Source organism: Dama dama, chromosome 5 (assembly GCF_033118175.1).
Source record: "Dama dama isolate Ldn47 chromosome 5, ASM3311817v1, whole genome shotgun sequence".
NCBI classification, from domain to species: domain Eukaryota; kingdom Metazoa; phylum Chordata; class Mammalia; order Artiodactyla; family Cervidae; genus Dama; species Dama dama.
Genome location: NC_083685.1, coordinates 102,112,917 through 102,124,814, shown reverse-complemented (window position 1 = coordinate 102,124,814; position 11,898 = coordinate 102,112,917). Strand labels below are relative to the sequence as shown.

The 11,898-nt window shown below is 42.6% G+C and overlaps 1 long non-coding RNA gene across 1 annotated transcript in view; it reads right to left on the bottom strand.

Moving 5' to 3' along the window:
- Window positions 1-1,622: 1,622 nt before the first annotated feature.
- Window positions 1,623-11,898, bottom strand: part of LOC133055996 (uncharacterized) — a 31,193-nt gene continuing 20,917 nt past the window's right edge. Inside the window, exon 3 of the long non-coding RNA XR_009692719.1 lies at window positions 1,623-1,737. This is a non-coding gene — a long non-coding RNA (uncharacterized LOC133055996). The remainder of the gene's footprint in view (window positions 1,738-11,898) is intronic.

The window sequence follows — 11,898 nt, the reverse complement described above, 5'->3', positions numbered from 1 at the left end:
ATGTAGATGCATGCATTCTCAGTCATTTCGACTCTCTGTGACCCCATGAACTGCAGCCCACCAAGCTCCTCTGTCTGGAATTTTCCAGGCAAGAATACCGGCACGGGTTGCCATTTCCTACTCCAGGGGATCTTTCCAACCCAGGGATCAAACCCGTGTCTCTTGCGCCTCCTGCATTAACAGGCAGAGTGTTTACCACTGAGCCCCCAGGAAGTCCCATGATGTTGGTAGGTATGCGTTATATTCTTATTCTATAGATGTGCAAATGGGTGTTTGGAAAGTTTAAGCAATTTATTCAAATTTGTGACACGAGGACTGTTTAGATATTAAATTCTGTTACAATGATGACTGACATTTATGAACACTTGCCATGTATTCAGCAGTGTTATGCACACAACATGAGTTCGCAGCAGTAATTCTCACAACAACCCTAGGAGTTAGAAGTAGGAGACTGAGGTAGATCCATGTAACTTGCCCACGGCGACATGTTTATAAGATGCAGGAGCTTGGCTCCCATCCCTCAGTTTGTACCCTGAATGCTAAGCTAGAACGCCTCTCAAGTTTTACTAAATAAGTGTCAATTGATATAGGTGGCATCAACAATATTTATGTTCAGAAAAATACACTTGGATCAATCAAAGAGGAAGGCTGGACACAACAGTATAAAGCAATTATGCTCCAGTAAAAAAAAATTATAAGATAAAAAATACCCCCACTCCAAAAAAAGAGGAAAGTTAAATTCAGGCAATCACCAGCTCTAATCTGTCCTAATCCTTCTGAAGACTCAGAGAATGGATATTTCGGCAGCTGCTTGGAAGACAGGGTCCAGTCAGTGAACTAAACTCAGACTGGGTACCAAATATCACTTTTAAAAATGCAAATTCATATGTTCAGTGTGGTTTACAGCTAAGACCAGCTCTCCTTTATTCACACATGGATATAAATCAGCTCAATCAGAAGTTTCCTTTATGCTAAAGGAATGGGATGAAGAACTGAGGAAAACAAAGAAAGCAGTTTTGGAGAAAAGGGCCCTGCCCTGAAAGAGGTAAGAAAATGCCAACTCTAACTCAGGATTTCCTTGAATTGTTTAGTTTTATCTTTTCATGAGTAAAGCTGTTGACCATAAATCCAAGTCATGAGATTTTCATCTGCAGAAGGAAGTTGAATCTGAGAGATCCTTTGGGTTACCAAGTTGGTACAGAAAATATTCATCAGGAACACAGGATTTGGGTCATAATGCTCCAGGACCGTTTTACTCCAAGTATGTATGGCACTGAGTTTATTCTTAGAAAAACACATGTGTTTAACTTGGGGAAAGAACCCCTCCCTTCCTGATAAGGGTCCCAGACTTTATGAGTAAACCATTCCATTCCCCAGTCCTACAGTTTCACACCTCCAACGGGCTCTCTCAACATCAACAAAAACTCCAAGGATTTGATGGGAAAATGGTGTTAAGTCTCATGTTGTTTCAGGAATTTCCCAATATGCACTAAATTAACTTTGGAGCCAGATGAGTCTGAGTGGTAGGAAATCGCTCCATTGGACACAGATGGCAGACCCTAATGTTCCCAGCAGCTGTTGCACACACATGAAATCAGATTGGGATTAACACTTACCTTCAGAATGGTCACACCCGGATGCGATGGCTTCTCTGTAATACACACCGAGCTTAGCTTATGTCTCTGAAACCACATGACCTCACGGGCCTTGGGAACATTTGATCCAGGAAATCTGAACCTGGGCAGAAATCATAAAGCATCAGGTAGACGTTAAGCAGGAATTTATCTGCTTTTTGTCTGAAGTGGCTTCACATCCCTGCAGCTTTTGTCTGATGCAGAGTGAAATATTTATAGGCAGGCTGCTTTCTAAGGCAGAGTTACAGGCTAATTCAGGTTCGGTGTGAAATGTCTCTGCCCGTTGGCCACCTGCTGAATCCTCAATTCCAAGTGCAGCCAGACCTAAGCTTGTTTGTAGCACCATAACTTTTATCAATGATATCAGGTTGATAACCAAAGTAGAATTTACAATGCAATCTAGCTGTGATGCCAATGTAACTGGTTGTTGGCAAACAGATTAAAATTTACCAAACTTTTATGATCACTTAAGACCATTCCCAGACCCCTTTGTCTTGTCTTGAAAAGATATATACTTACTTTAGGGAAGTTGTGGCTCTACAACTTCTGAAATTCTCTTTGACGTTATTTTCAGAACTGTGACTTGATCGTTCAAATAGACTTACAACTGTATCCTTGGAGGATAGATTTGAATTTTAGAAAGAGCCAAGGGTTATCCAGGGCTAAACCTGATGATTTAGGAGGGGGATCAAGTTTGGCAATATCAATATATGTCAAAATGAGGTGTGACTTTTAATTAGTAAGGCGAATTTTATTGTATGGCTTATACATATGGTCTTAAGGCAATTTCAAAACTTTTCTTTTTAATAATGCCTGTGTTGTAGCAATTTGAATGTTTAAATTCTGGAATGTTTGCTTTAAAATAATGTTTTATTACTACTATTACAGTCTGTATGTGACCCTGATGAGAGCTAGCATATAGAAGGAGATCAGAAACCCTTTTCTTTGCAGTTAATCACGAAGAACTCAGAATTCCTGATGCTTAACTCTGATACTCTTCACTTACCAGGGCTATTAGTAAAGGCCCCACATTTTCCTTACTTTTCCATCTCTTAAAAAAAAAAAAAACTACTAACCACTTTTAAATGTTCTTCTGTTATTCCTTTTCATTATCCCAATATTTATGGTTCATCTTTTGCAATAAAGGCCAAAAGACCTACATCTAAAACCCAGCTAAGATTTAGTTCTTTCTCATTCCTTTCCAATTTCAGCATCCAAGGCTGATACAGTGACCCCAGAATTTTGGAGAACTCAATTCTCAGAACTCAGAACTCAGTTCACATACAGCTTCCAACTTGTTCTCCAAGATGGCAGCTCCAACGGCTGCCAACACATCCATATGCCAGCCAACTGATAAAGTAAAGAAGGAAGAGAAATATTTACTTTTCTTTCAAGATCACAGCTTGGAAGCTGCATACACTACTCTATCACTTCTGCTTAAATTCTCCTGGCCAGAATGAAACCAAAAGCAAGGCTGGGAAATAAAGTTTAACTTCCAATCATGTGTCCAGTCAACACTTGTGATTTTGTAATTCCAGTGAGAAAGAAAGAATAAATATCTTGGAAAACAAGGAGTTTCTGACACACATCTTTGATAAAGTTTTATTTAATGTGATTGATGGTTTTAGCTATGCCTGCTTCCCAGGTGGAGCTAGTGGTAAAGAACCCACCTGTCAGTGCAGCAGACATAAGAGACGCAGGTTCAATCCCTGGATTGGGAAGATCCCCTTGAGAAGGAAATGGCAACCCACTCCAATATTCTTACCTGAAGAATTCCATGGACAATTCTATGGAATTGAATTCCAGAGGAGACTGGTAGGCGACAGTCCACAGGGTTGCACAGACTTGGACAGGACTGAAGCAACTTAGCACTCACGTAAGGAATTAGGAGACAGGAGATGGGGATAAGAAAGCAGCCCAAAAGGCTAGTCATGATTTGACAAGAACAAAGCGCATGGGGCTCTGACTGAGGTCAGGCGGGAGAGGACAGTAAGGATGGATTTGTGAAATGGCTGCTTTCGTCAGAAGATCCCACAGCCAGTTAGACAGAACTTCATGCTGTCTGTTGGGGTTGGCACTGTCTACTGGTGTTTAGACGCTAAAGGAAAAACAATTCTAGGAAGGGAGAGAACACAGGGACATTGAGGCTTAAGCCAGTCCCTTACTGAAGTGAAGTAAAGTGAAGGTCGCTCAGTTGTGTCCGACTCTTTGCGACCCCATGGAATATACAGTCCATGGAATTCTCCAGGCCAGAATATTGGAGTGGGTAGCTGTTCCCTTCTCCAGGGGATCTTCCCAACCCAGGGATCAAACCCAGGTCTCCTGAATTGCAGGCAGATTCTTTACCAGCAGAGCCACAAGGGAAGCCCTATTACCTGAGAATATTTGCAGTTCTGAAATACCCACCTTTCCTTCATTGGAGCAGAAGCCCATTCTGACATGCTTGTTTCCTAACAAATGGTACCAGACCTAAAAGGGGGTATATTAGGTGGAGACTAATTTAAGAGCATGTGCAATCACTAGGAAACACTTTGGAAGAAATCATTAAACTCCCTGTAGGACTTATTCGCCAAGTGCTTTGGAGCTGGCCCTCTAATCACCCTACAAAGTGAAAAACGCACTTAATAAACCTAAGATCAAGAGACTCCATGGCATCTGGCCCCATCACCACATCTGTGGATTGATGTCTCGACTCAGGAAATACCACTTGGCTATAAGGCAAGATATTCTTCTCTGCCATCAATACGTCAGTGCCTGTGAGAAAATCTCCCACGTTGCTGTAGTTCTCCAAGCCCAAATGGATGCAGCAGCCTGAAAACTGTCCTCAGTGCACACTTGTTGATAATCAGTGTTCTCTCTGCTTTAGAGCACCCTTACAAGAAGACGCCGACACTACAAAATTGAAATCAGGAGAGATATTCCTCGATTATACTCTCAGCAAATACAGCGGAAGCATGAGAGAAGAATAAGTCAAAGTTGGTGAAGAAATATGGAAAATCCACTTTTCTGCAAATACTGCTGAAAAATCACCCGATGGGAGGATTAGAAGTTTGCAATTAAAAAACTCAGTTTTGCAGAAAATCAACTAGTTGTGAACTGATGGCAGGGTGTCATGATTCTCCAACTCCTGGTGAAGGAGAAATTTCTTTCTTATTTATTTATTTACTTTATCTTTATTTTTGGCTGTGCTGGATCTTTGTTGCTGTTTAGGTTTCTCTATAGTTGCAGTGAGCAGGGGCCGCTCTCTAGTTGCAGTGTTTGGGCTTCTCATTGCAGTGGCTTCTCTTGTTGTGGAACACAGGCTCCAGGGTGCACCAGCTTCAGTAATGGCAGCTCCCAGGCTCCAGAGCACAGGCTCAAGGGTTGTGGTGCACAGACTTAGTTGCTCTACAGCATGTGGGATCCTCCCAGACCAGGGATCAAACCCACATCGCCTCCACTGGCAGGCGGATTCTTTACCACTGAGCCACCAGGGAAGCCCAAGGAGAAATTTCAAAAGAGGAGGAGAAAAGAACAAAAAGACCATTTTAACAATGTTGGGGAAGATAGTGAATCAGAAGACCAGAGAGGTTTAGGAATTCTGAAATGACACGGAGCAGATAGAATCGGATCTGACATACAGAAACAACAACCACCACCAAAGGAGAAAACCACAGCGCAGAATATACATAGAAGGAGCCTCATTCAGGAGACGGGGCGGTTCTGAAGGACTCCGGGCTGAGGGCCATGAGAAGCAGGAGATCCAGATTGTCTAAGGAGGCATGTGCTGTCACAGCTGCATTCGGGGCAATTTCTCTTCCACCTTCCCCCTGTGTGCTCATCAGAAGGTAGCCATGGTAAGTGCGTCAGGGACAGAAATACAACACAAAGCCCCAAATGCAGTAGCCCCAGGAGACACTACCATCATCGCCCCTCCTGGCCACGTTGGGGGTGGAGGTTAAAGGATGTGGGGTTTCTTTTTGAGGAGTGATGAAAATGTTATACCTACAACTGTGGGCAAGGATCCCTTAGAAGAAATGGAGTAGCCATCATAGTCAACAAAAGAGTCCGAAATGCAGTACTTGGATGCAGTCTCATAAATGACAGAATGATCTCTGTTCATTTCCAAGGCAAACCATTCAATACCACAGTAATTCAAGGCTATGCCCTGACCAGTAATGCTGAAGAAGTAGAAGTTGAATGGTTCTATGAAGACCTACAAGACCTTCTAGAACTAACACCCCAAAAGATGTCCTTTCCATTATAGGGGAATGGAATGCAAAAGTAGAAAGTCAAGAAATACATGGAGTAACAGGCAAATTTGGCCTTGGAATACAGAATGAAGCAGGGCAAAGGCTAACAAAGTTTTGTCAAGAGAACACACTGGTCATAGCAAACACCCTCTTCCAACAACACAAGAGAAGACTCAACACGTGGAAATCACCAGATGGTCAATACTGAAATCAGATTGATTATATTCTTTGCAGCCAAAGATGGAGAAGCTCTATACAGTCAGCAAAACCAAGACTGGGAGCTGACTGTGGCTCAGATCATAAACTCTTTATTGCCAAATTCAGACTTAAATTGAAGAAAGTACGGAAAACCACTAGACCATCCAAGTATGATCTAAATCAAATCCCTTATGATTATACAGTGGAAGTGACAAATAGATTCAAGGGATTAGATCTGATAGAGTGCCTGAAAAATTATGGATGGAGGTTCATGACATTGTATAGGAGGCAGTGATCAAGACCATCCTCAAGAGAAAGAAATGCACAAAGGCAAAATGTTTGTCTGAGGAGGCCTTACAAATAGCTGAGAAAAGAAGAGAAGCAAGAGGCAAAGGAGAAAAAGAGAGATATACCCATTTGAATGCAAAATTCCAAAGAATAGCTTGGAGAGATAAGAAAGCTTTCCTTGGTGATCAATGCAAAGAAATAGAGGAAAACAATAGAATGGGAAAGACTAGAGATCTCTTCAAGAAAATTAGAGATACCAAGGGAATATTTCATGCAAAGATGGGCTCGAAAAAGGACAGAAATTGTATGGACCTAACAGAAGCAGAAGATATTAAGAAGAGGTGGCAAGAATACACAGAAGAACTATACAAAAAAGATCTTCATGACCCAGATAATCACAATGGTGTGATCACTCACCTAGAGCCAGACATCCTGGAATGAGAAGTCAAGTGGGCCTTAGGAAGCATCACTACGAGGAAAGCTAGTGAAGGTGATGAAATTCCAGTTGAGCTGTTTCAAATCCTAACAGATGATGCTGTGAAAGTGCTGCACTCAATATACCAACAAATTTGGAAAACTCAGCAGTGGCCACAGGACTGGAAAAGGTCAGTTTTCATTCCAATCCCAAAGAAAAGCAATACCAAAGAATGCTCAAACTATCACACAATTGCACTCATCTCACACACTAGCAAAATAATGCTAAAAATTCTCCAAGCCAGGTTTCAACAGTATGTGAACCGTGAACTCCCAGATGTTCAAGCTGGATTTAAAAAGGGCAGAGGAATCAGAGATCAAATTGCCAACCTCCATTAGATCATCAAAAATGCGAGAGAGTTCCAGAAAAACATCTACTTCTGCTTTATTGACTATGCCAAAACCTTTGACTGTGTGGATCACAATAAACTGTGGAAAATTCTGAAAGAGATGGGAATACCAGACCATCTGACCTGCCTCCTGAGAAATCTGTATGCAGGTCAAGAAGCAACACCTAGAATGGCACAAGGAGCAACAGACTGGTTCCAAACCGGGAAAGGAGTAAGTCAAGGCTGTATATTGTCACCCTGCTTATTCAACTTATATGCAGAGTACATCATGAGAAATGCTGGACTGGAGGAAGCACAAGCTGGAATCAAGATTGAGGGGAGAAATATCAAAAACCTCAGATAGGCAGATGACACCACCCCTATGGCAGAAAGTAAAGAGGAACAAAAGAGCCTCTTGATGAAAGAGGAAAGTGAAAAAGTTGGCTTAAAACTCAACATTCAGAAAACTAAGACCATGGCATCTTGTCCCATTCAGTTCAGTTCAGTTCAGTTCAGTCGCTCAGTCATGTCTGACTCTTTGCGACCCCATGAATCGCAGCACGCCAGGCCTCCCTGTCCATCACCAACTCCCGGAGTTTACTCAAACTCATGTCCATCGAGTTGGTGATGCCATCCAGCCATCTCATCCTCTGTTGTCCCCTTCTCCTCCTGCCCCCAATCCCTCCTAGCATCAGGGTCTTTTCCAATGAGTCAACTCTTCGCATGAGGTGGCCAAAGTATTGGAGTTTCAGCTTCAACATCAGTCCTTCCAATGAACACCCAGGACTGATCTCCTTTAGGATGGACTGGTTGAATCTCCTTGCAGTCCAAGGGACTCTCAAGAGTATTCTCCAACACCACAGTTCAAAAGCATCAATTTTTTGGCACTCAGCTTTCTTCACAGTCCAGCTCTCACATCCATACATGACCACTGGAAAAACCATAGCCTTGACTAGATGGACCTTTGTTGGCAAAGTAATGTCTCTGCTTTTTAATATGCTATCTAGGTTGGTCATAACTTTCCTTCCAAGGAGTAAGCATCTTTTAATTTCATGGCTGCAATCACCATCTGCACTTGTCCCATTGAAAGTGAAAGTGAAAGTGAAGTCGCTCAGTCGTGTCCAACTCTTTGGGACCCCGTGGACTGTAGCCTACCAGGTTCCTCGGACCATGGGATTCTCCAGGCAAGAATACTGGAGTGGGTTGCCATTTCCTTCTCCAGGGGATCTTCCCAAACCCAGGGATCAAACCCGGGTCTCCCGCATTGAAGGCAGACGCTTTAACCTCTGAGCCACCAGGGAAGCAGTTGTCCCATTATTTCATGGCAAATAGATGGGGAAACAATGGAAACAGTGAGAGACTTTATTTTGGTTGGGGGGGGGGGGGGGGAGGTGCTCCAAAATCACTGCAGATGGTACTGCAGCCATGAAATGAAAAGATCCATGCTCCTTGGAAGAAAACTTATAACCAACCTAGATGACATATTAAAAAGCAGAGATATTACTTTGCCAACAAAGGTCAATCTAGTCAAAGCTTTGGTTTTTCCAGTAGTCACTTATGGATGTGAGAGTTGGACCATGAAGAAAGCTGAGTGCCAAAGAATTGATGCTTTTGAACTGTGGTGTTGGAGAAGACTCTTGAGAGTCCCTTGGACTGCAAGGAGATCCAACCAGTCCATTCTAAAGGAAATCAGTCCAGGATATTCATTGGAAGGACTGATGCTGAAGCTGAAACTCCAGTACTTTGACCACCTGATGTGAAGAACTGTCTCATTTGAAAAGACTCTGAATGATTGAATGTGGGAATGTGGGAATGATTGAAGGTGGGAGGAGAAGGGGACAACAGAGGATGAGATGGTTGGATGGCATCACCAACTCAATGGACATGAGTTTGAGCAAGCTCTGGGAGTTGGTGAGGGACAGGAAAGCCTGGCATGCTGCAGTCCATGGAGCTGCAAAAAGTCAGACACGATTGAGCAACTGAACTAAACTGAAAATGTTCTGAAGTTGATGGTGGTACGGCCGCAAAACTCCATAAATAAACTAGAAGCCATTGAAGTGATCACTTTGAATCCGAGTATGGTGTGGTGTGTGAATTTGATCCTATTAAAGCCGTGACCCCATGAACTGCAGCCTGCCATGCCCCTCTGTCCATGGGATTTTTCAGTCAAGAGTACTGGAGCGGGTTGTCATTTCCTCCTTCAGGGGATCTCCTGACCCAGGAAATGAACCTGCATCTCCTGCATTGCAGGCAGATTCTTTCCCCAGTGAGCAACTGGGCAGCACCAGACAGCTAAGACTGAGATAAAGTTGTTACTGAGAAGGAAGGAAGAAAGAAAAGGAGAAAAAAGGAAGAAAAGAAGGAGGGAGGGTGGGAGGCAGGAGATCCTGAGTAAACTAGTAATGAAAAAAACTTCCTAATTTAATAAAGAGTAACTGTCAGAAAACTATACAAAATATCAAATTAAGTTTCCTCTAAAATCAGATTAAAATTAGAATGTCTGCTCTCACGGTCACCCACAACTGCAAATCAGTATACTGTCACATCAATGCATTGACAGAAGGAAAAACAAAGATTGAAATATTGGGGAAGAGAGGAAAAATAACCTTCCCTAATTTCAAATGATAATATTATCTATTTAGCATATTTAGAAGAATCTGCCCCAAACTAGTAGGTACATAAAAGGGCTCAGCAGAGCAGATGGATACACTGTCAGCAGAAACAATTCTACATAGCAGAATCAACTTGCTAGAAGAGGTTTTAGGGAAGAAACATTTTATTTACCACAACTACAGGGAACACCAAATACCTAAGAGTAATGCCTAACACCCAGATGCATAAAACTATAAAACGGCACCAAAAAACATAAAAGATGAATTAAATAAATGGAGAAATAGGTCATTTATTGCACAAGAGCATTCTGTATTGGGAAGATTTAAGTGCTGTCCAAATTAATACACAAATTCAAATCATTCTTATGTAAACCACAATGGAACTTGATGGAATGTAACAGGCAAAATCTAAAGTTCACGAGGAAGAAAAAATGGTCAAGAATAGCCAAGAAAAGCAGAACAGCAGGGAGGCGTGCCCTGTGCTGGGTTAGCATCAGTAGGTTAGCTTTAGTGTTTGGGTCTTTCAGAAAAAAGAATGTATTCATGTATTAATTGTAGCAGATACTGGCACTTTTCCTTCCCAAGATATTTATCTGGAGTTATTTCATACTGATGCACGTGTGCATGCTAAGCTGCTTCAGTTGTGTCGACTGTTTGTAACCCCATGGACTGTAGCCTGTCAGACTCCTCTGTCCATGGGATTCTCCAGGCAAGAATACTGGAGTGGGTTACCGAGCTCTTCTCCAGGGGATCTTCCCGACCCAGGGATTGAACCCACATCTCTTATGTCTCCTACATTGCAGGCACGTTCTTTTACCACTAGTGCCACCTGGGAAGCCCATATTTGATATTGATAGTGTGACTTATTAACTTCTGAGCTGCGTTTTATAGACAATGCATTACTAATTATTTGTGTTGGGGAAAAAAAGAAAAGGAAAAGCACCAGGTCATCTTTATGGAAGAAGACATGGGTAAAAGTCAAGATGAGCTGTGGATTCCTTCAAGAAAGCCAATGTGTAGGGACTCCCCTGGTGGTCCGGGGGTTAGGACTCCAAACTTCCATTGCAGGAGGCACAGGTTCGATCCTTAGTTGGGCAACTCAGATCCCACATATCATGAGGCCAAAAGAAAAAGAAAGAAAACCAATGTGTGACTTTTTCTGTTACACCCACTGAAGTCCAAAGAAGTCACCCTGGCGTTGTTTGGAATGGTCTCTATCATCACCACCATGCGTGAAGCTCATTGCCATTTGTTTCTCCCTAATAGAGTGAAGTCATACCTTTATAAAACTGGATACTTCTGGACAAAAGTCTTATCAAATTCCCCTGCCTCCATCCCCCAGATGCCAACAGGTGCCAGCCACACAGGTGACTTTCCCTAAGAAGGCTAAACCCTTCTATTTTATTGGAAAGAGATGCCCAGAAAGGACCGAAGAGAAACATTGATTTCTTGGTTTCTGAAAAGACTACCTTTTGTTACACAGTCGCAAGAAACTGAGTGTAAATAAGTGATAAATCCAAGCCTGCATTTCCCCAGGCAATCTCTTCAGTCCTCTGCTCTCACACTTGTCTGCAACGATTTTAATTATTTGTTTACATGGACCCAGGCTCGTGCTTATCAAATTGTAGACACTCCATAAATATTTGTTGAAGAGATGAAGAAAAAAGAAATGAGGAAGAGTTCCCACCATTACAAGACAGCAGAACTGAACTGTTATCTCATCACTCCATTTGTACTGATTTTCAGTCTATCACTGGAAGATGGGGTTCTGTTTAAATTCATTCAGGACCCCTCAAACTGTGATGCCTGGCTGCCCTGCCCCGGTCACCATCCTGAGACTTGACAAAAGCCAGAGGGCCCGTTATCTCTGAACCTCTGTTTCCTTCCAGCTACATGGAGGTTTCTTCACTCGGAGGCAGAGCAACCTCCACTCAGACACAAGGCTCATCGCCCTCTTTGCTGAGAGCCTCAGTTAACCTGTGCCCGCTAACATTCTGATGTCTCATTAACTTAGTTACTGTTTCATTTCCTTAACTAGGCTCCAGATATCCCATTTCTGTTACAATGAACCTGGTCTGGGGTGGTCCCCACTCTGAAACTGGGCTCTTTGGCTCCCAGACTTGTTTACATG